The sequence below is a fragment of the Fukomys damarensis genome, unplaced genomic scaffold, assembly GCF_012274545.1.
Source record: "Fukomys damarensis isolate Sample0158 unplaced genomic scaffold, DMR_v1.0_HiC HiC_scaffold_37, whole genome shotgun sequence".
NCBI classification, from domain to species: domain Eukaryota; kingdom Metazoa; phylum Chordata; class Mammalia; order Rodentia; family Bathyergidae; genus Fukomys; species Fukomys damarensis.
The window spans coordinates 21,331,424-21,342,966 of record NW_022900949.1 but is presented as its reverse complement, the minus strand read 5'-3'; the positions used below and the strand labels follow the sequence as shown (position 1 = coordinate 21,342,966).

General features: G+C 44.5%; 1 non-coding gene across 1 annotated transcript; it reads right to left on the bottom strand.

The window, feature by feature from the left end:
• Positions 1-257: 257 nt before the first annotated feature.
• LOC117284526 lies at positions 258-361 on the bottom strand. Its single transcript, XR_004515639.1, has one exon. It is a non-coding gene; the product is annotated as a U6 spliceosomal RNA (small nuclear RNA).
• Positions 362-11,543: the final 11,182 nt, after the last annotated feature.

The following is an 11,543-nucleotide window of genomic DNA, read 5'->3' as shown; positions in this document are numbered from 1 at the left end:
TTTTTTTTTTTTTTTTTTTTTTTTTGGTACCAGGGATCGAACTCAGGATCTCATGCTTGCTAGGCAGGTTCTGTGCCACTGAGCTAAATCCCTGGTCCTCTTGGTTCTTATTTTGCCCATTCCCCTTCCCTTCATTCAACTCCTTCACCCTTCCATATTTACAAAAGCTTTGTTTCCAGTTTTTCCTTTCTCTTCTCCCCCCACCCCGCCCTTCCTAGTTCCCCTTCCCCTTTTAACATTGTCTTCCTACGTCACAAAACAATATGGAGCTCTTCATGAATTTGCGCGTCACCCCTGCACAGGGGCCATGCTAATCTCTGTATTTCTCCAATTTTAGTATATGTGCTGCTGAATCTAATCCTCCCCAGTTTCTTATTCAGTAAATTTGGGGGTGAAGCCTCAGAATTAGCATTTCTGACAGGTTCACAGATAAAGCTGTTGCTCCTGGTTTAGGGAACGTACTTTGAGAGCCACTGTTCTAGGACACAACAAAAAAACAGACACGAAGAAAAAAAAAATTGGAAAGATTTGGTATTTCAAACAAAGCTTTGAACTACTTATGGGTCAAAACAGAAACTTGGGCTTCAGTTAACCTTTAGGTTTACTGTGATTTTTTTAAGCTTATTTTTGGACACATAATATTTGTACATATTTATGGAGTACTGTAAAATTTTGGTGCATGCATACTATGTTTAATAACCAAATCATGGTAATATTTCCATATCCTCAATCATTTCTACATGTTGGTAACTTTCATGCTTTTGTAATTATTTGAAATATAGATTTTTGTAGCCTATAGTCAGCCTACTAGACTGCTGAACACCAGAACTAACTTCTTCTATGTGACTGTTTTTGTCCCCTGATCTAATCTCTCTGCATTGTTCCTGCTCCATCTCCTTCCTAGTCTCACTATTCCACTCTCTTTTATGAGATCAAATTTTTAGTTTCTACAAATGAGCAAGAACGTGCAGTATTTGTTTTGTGTGCCTGGCTTATTTCACTTAACACGATGTCTTTCAAAGTGTGATTTTAAAAAAAAATTGAAATTGTATTTGAGGAGAGACATAAAACCCACCGTAGTCCTTTCACTGTTACAGGTAGCCTCTAAAAGTTCTAACTAAGCTCCATGTTGAATCCTCCAAGCCAAAGCATTTCTTTATATAAACTTCAGCTTTCATCCCTCTGTGATAATGTTTCCTTCATGCAGGTTTTCCCTGACCATGAATCTATGAATCTTGTAGTAGGCAGCAACAAATACTATGTGGAGAACAGCAAAAATCCCTCTCTCAAATCGCTTTTCTCAACAAAAAACCATAAGACAGAAACAGTGTTTTTCTTATCTTTCGGATTGATAGACAGATATATTTTGCAAGTTTAAGCCTCCCTCTCTCCTTCTCCCTCCCTCTCCTCGTCCCTCTCCCTCCCATCCCAGGAAATATTTCTATTTTACATGGAGGAAATCAGGGGCAGGAAGCTTTCAAACGTGCCCAGAACCATATGGCTCATGAGGTATGAGGTGAAGGCTTTTGGCTTCCAAACTCATTCTTTTTTTTCAGAATTTATTGTACTTCAAATGCCAACACTGGATCTAATGGAAAGGGAGAAAGGATTTGGTATTTTTAACCCTGTAGAATGAAAAAAAAACCAAAACTCTACAATTTCCAAGCCAATGAAACAGTTACTTTGTAGTTAGAAATTAGATGCAATGTGTGATACCTAAGGGAAGAACTACAGGGGAATGAAATAAAGAGAACCAGGAAAGGTTCAGGATAAAACACCTGAGTAGTTGGCCAATAGTCTTAGGGTCAGAAAGAAATCCTGTTGGCCCTTAAATGAAGATGGGGCAGAAAAGTCATGGAATCAGTTAAATCCTACTGTGTTACAAGCTACCCCCCAAATTTAGTGGCTTAAACAGAGTGTTCGTTTGCTCACAGTTCGTTGGGTTAGAGGTTTAGACAGGTCAGTGAGGACGGCTGTTTCTGCTCTGTTGTTGATGGGGTGCCTCAGCTGGAAGAGCTAAGCTGTCTTCATCCGCACATCTGGGCCTGCGTGCTGTTGGGTGGGGTGGCCCCCACCATGTGGAGATCAGATGGGGAGAAAGAGGGCGTGCAAGCGTGCTGACACGCTGCAGGGAGAAGTAAACACCCGAGGTGAAGTTTACCTGCAGGAGTACCATGGAGGGTGGGAGACAGGTGAATCCTGTGGAGCTCTAATTGCTGGAGCCCGTGCCTGAGTGGATAAAGCTGAGCTGTGCCAATCATTCAGGGTTCTATGTTAAAGGGAGACAGGAGCCCCTGGCCCCCTAGATTTTAACCTGTTTCTGTGTCTATTTCTCATCTTCGTCCCCCTTGGTCAGGTTTGAGCTCAGTTGGCAGGCTGGTTCCTGTACCTCCATCCTGCTGATATTGAGTAATTCAGTAGTCTGACTGAACCATTTTCACATGGCATCTGCTTTCAAGGGAGTGAAAAGGATCATGCAGCATTGCTTTTGTTGTGTTCTGTCAGTTGAATCAGTGGGCCAGCCTGGATTCAAAGTGTTGGGAAATGGATTCTACTTTTGATGGGAGAATGGTACAAGAACACTGCAAAAAAGGATATGGTTAGGCTGAGTGAAAGAAGCCAGACACAAAAGAGTACCTTACGTTTGATTATATGAAATTCTAGAAAAGGCAAACTAATCTGTAGTGATGGAAAGCAGATCACTGGTTGCTTGAGGCTGAGAGGTGGAGATTGCTAGCCAAGAGGCATGAGGAAAATTTTGAGGGGGGTGATGGCAGTACCCCACGTCTTGAGTGTGGTAATACAGGGATGTACACATTTGTGAAAGTGTTTGAATTTCACAGTAATTATAAGGTGAATACCTAAGATTGGAAGTAGGAGGTAAGGACTGTTGAGACTATCTTCAGAAATAATCAGCCAAACATGAAAGTTTAGATCTGAAAGGACCTTAGAAGGTCATCTGGTCCAGTGTCTTACAGGTAAGGAAAGAGAGGCCCAGAGAGAACTACTTGTCAACTTAGGGAGTCAGTGACAAAATCAGGATTGGAATTTAGACTGTAACCATAGCCTGGCTGTCATTCCTCCTGAACCCTCTATAAAATCCAGGGAAAGGACATCCTGGGCTGGAGTCAGCTGAGAGTCACCTAGATGTATGTGTCCCTAGGAGTAAGAGCTGGGCTACATGAACTGTCAGTGTCCTTTTACACTTTACAAGTTTTTAGGGTTTTGTGATGGGGATCAAACTCGGGGTCTTATACATGCTAATCAAATGCTCTACCACTGAGCTACATCCTCAGCCCCTGGTCAGCATGAAAAGTTAAGAGCAGATATTACTGTGCTCTGTTCCTCATTCTGAGAAACTAACTGCTATATGAATTGGTGTTTCTAATCCAGGTGACTGGAGCAATGTTTATAAATAGGATACTCTTGAGGGGTGGGGGAAAGAGGAGCTGGCCACCTGTGTTCCACAGTGATATATATATATTTGTTTGTTTGTTTGTTTGTTTTGTTTTGTTTTGTTTTTGTTTTTTTTTAGTTTCTTAGGAGGTTATGGTTAGAAAGGAGGGCTATGGAACTATTGAGGCATTGCTATTTACTTAAATTGTATAAAATTAATAAACTTTTAAGGTGTGAATTATTGCTAGGTTTTGTAAAGTGCTTCAGACTAGACAACTGAACTAATAGTATTGCAATAGTAATACAGCATGCAAATGTAGCATGTAGGGACTTTTAAAAAGTGAATAGAGTCCACTTGCTTTTAATATATGTTCTTTGCTCATAAATAACAGAAGACTTTGAACTTTGTCCAAGCATCTGAGACATTTATCAGGTGTATTCAACTTCTTTGGATGCCAAAGAACATTTCAAAAACACCTACAAGAGATGGCAGAAGGCTGTTAGCTGAAATTATTGGCCACTGGTACATAAGAGAGCAATACCCTGCTGATCTGGGGCGATTTACCTAGAGAACAGTGGATTTGAACAGAGAATGGAATCTGAACTTTTTTCTGCACAAAGTCACATGTGAAAATTGAATGATTCAATGGGATAAAGTTTTTTTCAAGAAAGCATCCTTCTGGGCTGGGAACTTGGCTCAGTGATTCTGCTGCCTGCCTTGCAAGGGCTGGAGTTCGATCCCTGGTACCAGGAAAGAAAGAAAGAAAAAGAAAGAAAGGAAGAAAACATCCATCTTACAGATTTCTGAAGCTTGGGTTTTTCTTCAATTAATTTTTGGTTGTTCCCCATTTTTCTAATATCTATATTTAAAAAATTAGTAAGCATTTTATTAAATGAGGAAGGGGATACTGATTTGCATCTTGGCTTCTGTCTCATAGATTCTGCGGGGAAGGGGTTTGTTCTTTTGCAAATGTGAAATGCAGTTCCAGCATAACTACTGGCCCAACAGTAACTCCAGGTGGAAAGTGGCATATTCGTGGAAATAATTCCAGCCAAAGAAATGTGCTCTTGTTTGCATTACCTCAGCTGGTTAGGCTTTGGTTACTGAATGCTTTCAGTTGGGTTAAAGACAGAAAAACAAATAGAGATCCAAAGGAATCAGCTCAGGGCTCTCTGAGACTTTAATAATCCCAAAACATTTCACTGAAGCCAGAAGGTTCCTATTAAAGGCTTTTTAAAAGTCACATTTCAACTTGCAGTGCCATGTTGAGAAATGGCTGGGCTACTCAGCAAGCATATTTATTTATAAACCCATGCAGCCTTTACTTCATAAATGCACATTTAGGTAGGCTTTTTTCAACACCACCGCGAACCACATGTGGATTGCCAGTGCTACCTCAGGGATGTGGAAGCCCTGCGTGACATAAGACTCGTAATGGAAGTGAAATAAGACTTCTAGGTCTTCTATAGCCCTGCCTGCCTGGCCTCCAGCTCCGCCAGCCATCACTGCCTTTCCGCTGAGACCCAGTGGTTGTCCAGTCACCTGCTGTTCACCACACTGGTGGTGGAGGGCTTCCCCCAGCGGGCTTATGGGATTGGCCAGGCCCAACACCAGACACCGGACAGGCCAGACCAGTTTATTAGTTGCTTATACTCATAGCACGGGAGAAGGGTTACCCACACAGACAAAATGGTGGTTGACTCGCACACAGAATGAGTAACAGGGGCTTTGTAGGAAGCAGGCTTTGTAGAATCTAAAGGGTAAGGAACCTGTGGTTTCCGCGGGAGGAGGTGACTTGACTGAATTCCACAGGCGGGCAGGACCTGAAAGCCAGTTCTCTGGGTCAGCAGGCACAGCACCTGGTCCATTGGACGAGGAGCGTTGTTTGATCGGGGACCTTATCCCCTTTCCACTGGAGCAGAAGGGAAGAGAACTTTCGGCTAGGCCATTTGAGACCCCCTTGGTTTCCCTGGATGTCAGGGGTATGCATAATACCGGGCCTCAATTTTAGGTCTTATTCCACAACAGTAAAGCTGGACATTTTTTCCACATCACTATCTGCTTAAGCCTTTTTTCTAAGTGGATGGGGGGGTGAGATGGAGTGAGGCAAAGCACGCAGGCCAACCATCTAGCCCATACTTTCAATTAGTCGCAATGCAAATGTCCACTACATCTCTCTGGGTAGCAGAGCTGACCAGGCACAGAAACCCAAAGAATGGGCCACATGCTAGGAGGCACAAGTAGATGATGAAGGTACGGAGTGGTGAGAGCAGGAATAAAGGTCGGTGCACGTGCTGCGAGGGCGCAGTCCGCGAAGCAGCTCACCAGCCTGAGCGTGCGGAGGGCGCCTTGGGGAGGGGCAGTGCCCCGCGCGGCCTTGACACTGCGCAGGTGTTTGCAGTCAGAGGAGAGCAGTGGGCGTCGTGGCAGAGCAGGCAGCCTGGGACCGCCGGCCTTGTCCTCTCCGGAGCTTTCTGCTTCTCTCACCCCACCCCGTCTGCCCTCCGGTCCTCCTTTCTCTCGCCAGACATCTTCTCATAATTGAAGGATCAGATTCTGCCCCTGTATTGGTTGATCAGGGTCATGGTTGTTGGGGGGGGGGGTGCTGAGGGGAAGCGGGGAGCAGGAGGGGTGCGGAAAACATGCCCAGGGGACTGAGGAATCGAGAACGAACTGCCCTCACAGGACGCCTTAGCAGAGGCTGCCTGTGAATAATAAATGTGTAAACGATTCCCACTGTGTGTGCCAAAGGCCCCAGTCACCACGTAGGCCCGCTGGAGCGCTCAGATCCGACCACTCTTCTGCTGTCACTCTCTCTGCTGTCCTGGGAACTCCGCCGCCCTCAGCCTGGAGGACTGACTTCTCTAGAGTCCAAGGAGGCAGGAATTAAGCAGGCGATTTTCTGGAGTAGAAATAGGGAAGAGGGAGTTTAGGATGTTTTATCCAGCTCAGGGACACTCGTCAGTAACCTTCCCGAGGCAGCCAGATCTCTCAGCTGTGTTTCTTATCTTCGCATGTGCTGCGCCCTTGTGCTGGAAACTGCCTGACCTTCCTCTCTCCCTGTCCCTGTTCTACCATCTTTCAAAGCCTCAAATCTCCTCAATGAAGCCTCCTTCCCTCCCTAGAAAGCTGGTTGCCATCACCACAGGAGTTCTTAAGCCCCATTTTAGGCTTTAATAGGATACATTGATTCTAATTCCGTCTGCACGTATTTTCCTACATTTCTGATGCAGCTTTGTTTCCATAGCAGCCTAGGGTTACAAATTCGACCTAAGTATGAGGTAAAAGTCGAATGAATGAAAAAGGATGAAAATCAAAACATTCAAAAAACTTACCTGTGAATCAAGCTCCCAGCTACCAATTTTCAAAAACAAAATACAGAAAAAGATGCTGAACACCACCGCAGGATACAATCAACAAAACTGAGTGTGAGAGTGTCGGCGGGGGTGGTGGGGGGGCTTTTGAGGACGAACAGCAGTTTCTTGAAAAATTTACTGCAAGGGAATACAGAGGTGGAAGAGGCTCTGCAATTAAGAGGACATTCAGAAAAGCTGTCAATCACAAAGCTCGTACTTAATTGGGTCTTGATTTTTTAAAATTAATTTTGATAGTATGAGACAATTGGAACTTGAACACTGCCTGGTTATTTGATGATCTGAGAATGGACTATTCTTTTAGGGGTGGTGACGGCCTTGGGCTTATTTTGACAAGGTAGTAGTTACGCTTTAGAGATAGGAACGGCAATGTTTACAGGTGAAATTATATGATGTCTGGATTTTGCTTCCAACGGATATAGGAGGAGTCGGGCATGGTGACACACGCCAGGAAACCCAGCTCTCTGGGGGACTCGTGGGGAAGGCTTGCAAGTTCTATCTTCTCTTGGAGTGACTTAGGGAGACCATCTAAAAAAAGTAGGCGGGAGGAAGTGTGTTTGGAAAGGGTGTGAACGGGGACACTGAGGCTGGCATTGTCATAGTTGAGTAACGGGCACCTTAAAAATCTCTATATAACTGTTACACATTTTAATATGTCCTTGATAATAAAAATTTAAAAACCTTTTTCCAATACAGTAACTTTTAATCGCAGAAGTAGAATGACTTCTCATCTTAATGTGAAAGAAGTTTGCCTTTGTGTATGGATATTGTGATTTTTATTATGTATTTGTGCTAAAATATTTCTCCCAGGGACGCTTTTATTTTTTAAAAAGTTAGTGAAGCTCATTAGTGATACATCTGGTTTTCAAAGTGGATATGCAGTACTTCTTTATCTACCAACTAGGAAGCTGTAGTATTTTAACATTACCCATTGCAGGTAATCTTTAGGTGCAAAGCAAATTTGGAAAAATGGTTTCTAAGCACAGTCACCACCAGTGCTGGCAATAAGTACACATTATGGTTTGTTCATTTCCACAAAGTCCAAAGTTCTCTGAGCTAACAGTGAGTTTCCAGGTTGCTTATCGGTGTGGTTAAGCAGGTGTGGTGATACCAACACGGGCAGCGTGTTGGAGAAAAAGCAACTTTGTTCGGTCAGTTTGCAGAATACTAGTTATTTTGAAAGAATGTTTTTTTAAATCATATCTTCTTCAACTTAATGTTGCCTTTTAATTTTAAAAATTGTATTTTCTTACGTCAGATTTGCCCAGTAGAAACTGAGGAGGAGAGCTTGTAACCCTGCCTTCCCTCCCCAGGCCCTGGGGATTACAGAACTGTCTTGAATCCAGTTGGTCTTTGGAACTGATGGTTGCCATTAGATCTGTGCATTAAATTGCCAAAGCGGTGTAGTGCGTGGCAATGTAGTTAGTTGAGTTAAAAATATTCTAAAACGTGTGTGCCTGCATGTTTCCGTGTGTTGCTGTGTACCTGGGAAAGAGGGAGGCAGGGCAAGAAATAATCTTTATTGAATGGCTACTTGGCCAGCTAACATACCAAGTGCTTTTTAGGTAGTCTTTCATTTCAGCTTCCCAGTGTGCAGCCAAGAAGAAATTTACTAAAATTTCCACTTTGTAGTCGAGGCAAATGAGACTCAGAGAATATGAGAATCTTGCCCAAAGCAGCTACACAGCCTATAACTGGCAGAGCAAGATGTCAACATCTTGACCACCTTGCTTTACGATCTTTACCTCTGGCACCCTAGCTAATAAATTATTTTCTGTTCAAGACTGTGAGATCCGGGCAAGCAGTCTTTCATCCCTTTTGGGAACTTCACCGCTCCTTAACTCAAGGGTGTGTAATAAATATCTGTTCGATCATCTCAGCCGGTCACTCAGGTGTCAGTGTTGTACAGCGGAGACCTCCTTAGGCTCAGAATTCCCCCACCTCACCTCAAGGGACTGACCATGTGTAATTATCCAGTAACTGCTTAAGAAAAAGGTACCACGCCAAGAATGGAGTCAAGGTGGAGAAAATTTGACACTGAAATTTAGAAAAGTCACTGGGTGGCTTATACAAAAAGAGAAGTTTATCTCTCACCGTGGTGGAGGCTGGAAGACCAGGGTCAGGGTGCCAGCCTGCTGGGTTCTGGTGAGGACCCTCTTCCAGGCTGCTGACAGCTGTTTCTCCATGGTACCCTTACAAAGCGGAGAGGGTGCCCCCAGATCCCTGTTATGAGTACATTAATCCCATTTCCTAGAGCTCCCCCTTCCTCACCCAATTACCATTTTTCTAAAGCCATCACATTGAGGTTTAGGGTTTCAGCATGTGGATTTTGAGGGGACAGAAGCATTCAGTTTGTAACAATGAGAAATCAAAAAATTCCTGGCATCACAGTGAAATTATTGTATGAAACTTCTGAAAACCACAAGAAAACCGGTATCAAATGTTTCCTGCCATTTGGGGCCTGGGGAAGCAACTGCCCATGTAGACACCCGCCCCATCCCATCACAGCCGCTGAAACAGAGATGTGGCTAGAAAGTAACAGCGGGACCAGAAAAGCTTTAAATCAGACTGTCAGTAACTGTTGCACGATAATGAACAATATAATAAGTGTTGAGTGAGTGAACAATGGTCAGTGCTGTGGTAATTTAAAAAAAAACCACAGAGATCAAATTCAGCCCACTAACATGTTCCCCCTTTTCCTCTGCCAAGCTGAGCAGAAAATCCCTTTCCAGGAGCTAATTCCTCCCCAGCTAACTACACCCCCATCCAACTCTGGCTATTTCGTTGAGCAGAGAAGTCAACTTGAATGCCACGGTCCCAAGCCAAGTTTTCGAAAGGGGTCCTCCTTTAGCCCAATGTGTCTATGAAACCCTGGGAATGAATGTTTCTTCTCTAGGCCCCTCGTGTAGTAGTAACAGTCGTAGGAGTGGAAGTAATAACATCAGCTAACATTCAGGTCACGCTTTTTATGTGTTAGTAACTGTGAGAGGAGTTTTTCTATGTATTACAAAATTAAGTTTTCCCTGCAATTCAGCAAGGTAAGAATTAAACTGTCAACCTAATCGTTCAGCTTTGTAGGTGAAACTGAGGCACAGCAGGGAGGAGGTTTGTCTCTGACTGTGTATTTGTGGGAGGAGCCAGGATGCTGAGCTGAGGTTCTCTTCCTCAATTGCTTTTTCAACTTTTATGCCCCAACCTCAGCCGGTGTCCCCTGCTCTCAATCCAGACTTTAATTTAATTGGCACGGAATGTTTTTAAGACCGTTGGGTGATTGTAATGAGCTGGCAAGGTTGGGACACTTGGGTTTGGGCCTGGCATTTTAGCTTCACATCACGCAGCCTGTGGGAAACACTTGGGCCGATACTGCACCCCCACCCTGCGACTCCTCCCTCATTAGGAAAAAGCTGGCTAAAGGAGCAGCCAACAGAAGGAGAATTCTTGGTGACAGCCGGGGTGGACATTTAGCAATCCACGAGGTCTCAAACAATCGACTCAATTTCTCCATCCACAAATCAACCTTGTTTCCTTCCAGCACGATGAGTCTGTGGAGTCCAATATATCACACCCTTGATTATTAACCCATGATTGATTGACAGCTGGGCGTGGTGGCGCACGCCTGTAATCCCAGCACTTGGGAGGCTGAGGCAGGAGGATCGCTGTGAGTTCGAGACCAGCGCAGGCTACAAAGTGAGTTTCAGGGCAGTCTCAAGTAATAGTGAGACCCTCTCAAAAGAAAACAAAAATGAGTGATCCATAGAAAATGTTTAATCGGAGGACCAGTCTTCTAAAGGAAACTTCTTACCAACTGGTACAGTATATAGTCAAAGAATGCACGTTAGTTTTATTTTTAATCTGAGTGGAGCATAATGAGAGGAAGAAATTGTGTGCGTACATGTGAAAATTATTCAAAAGATAAATTAAATGATTTGGAGGGATTGTCTGCTGCTTTGGATTACCCACATCACTGCCCCCTCCACTGGCCTTGATAATTGAAAGCTGCCCGCGTTCCGATTGCTGACAGCTGAAGGATCCGTGTTGCCAAGGAACCCCTGGCCACGTGCCAAGTAACAACCCGATTAATTATCCCTCCCTCTGTGCTGTCCCAGCACCGCAACCTTCCCTCACCGCCCTGGTGTCCAGTTTCAGGAGCACAGACGGGAAGAGCAAGTCTCCAAAATGAACAGTCGTCAGGTCTCGAGGCAGCAGATACACCAGAAAGAGTTTAGTTTTTTTTTTCTTTTTTGGTACCAGGGATAGAACTTGGAACCTTGTGCTTATGAGGCAGGCAGCGACACCACTGAACTAAATCCCCGGCTCCAGAAAGGCTTTTTCATCTCCTTCAGTCCTACGCTTACTGGATGAATTGTTCTCACCAAAGACAGTCAGGACGTCCAGAAGCTCCTCGGTCACGCTGGCTTTCCAAAGGGGGAGTTTTTGGTTCAGTCTGATGCTTATGGAGGTCACCACAGTATTACGTCGGAGATCCCGACACAAACAGAATAAGTCTCCAAGACCCAGAGGTCCACCCAGGGGCCTCAATCTGGCTTTATGCGGACTGGTGTCAACTAGTAATTGTGCTGAGCATCTTGGTTCTGACAGCCAGTGATTAGCTTTTGGAGGAGGAAGGAGAAAGGTTACTCCCCGCCTCGGCGATGGCTCCTCTGTCTACAGCCCAGTCAGTCGGTGGTCTCGGCAGAGTCTCTCAGTCCCTGAGCGTCTGCTCCTGGGTTTTGCAGGTATACCTGTCGGGTCTTAGCTCTGCGCTTGTTCCC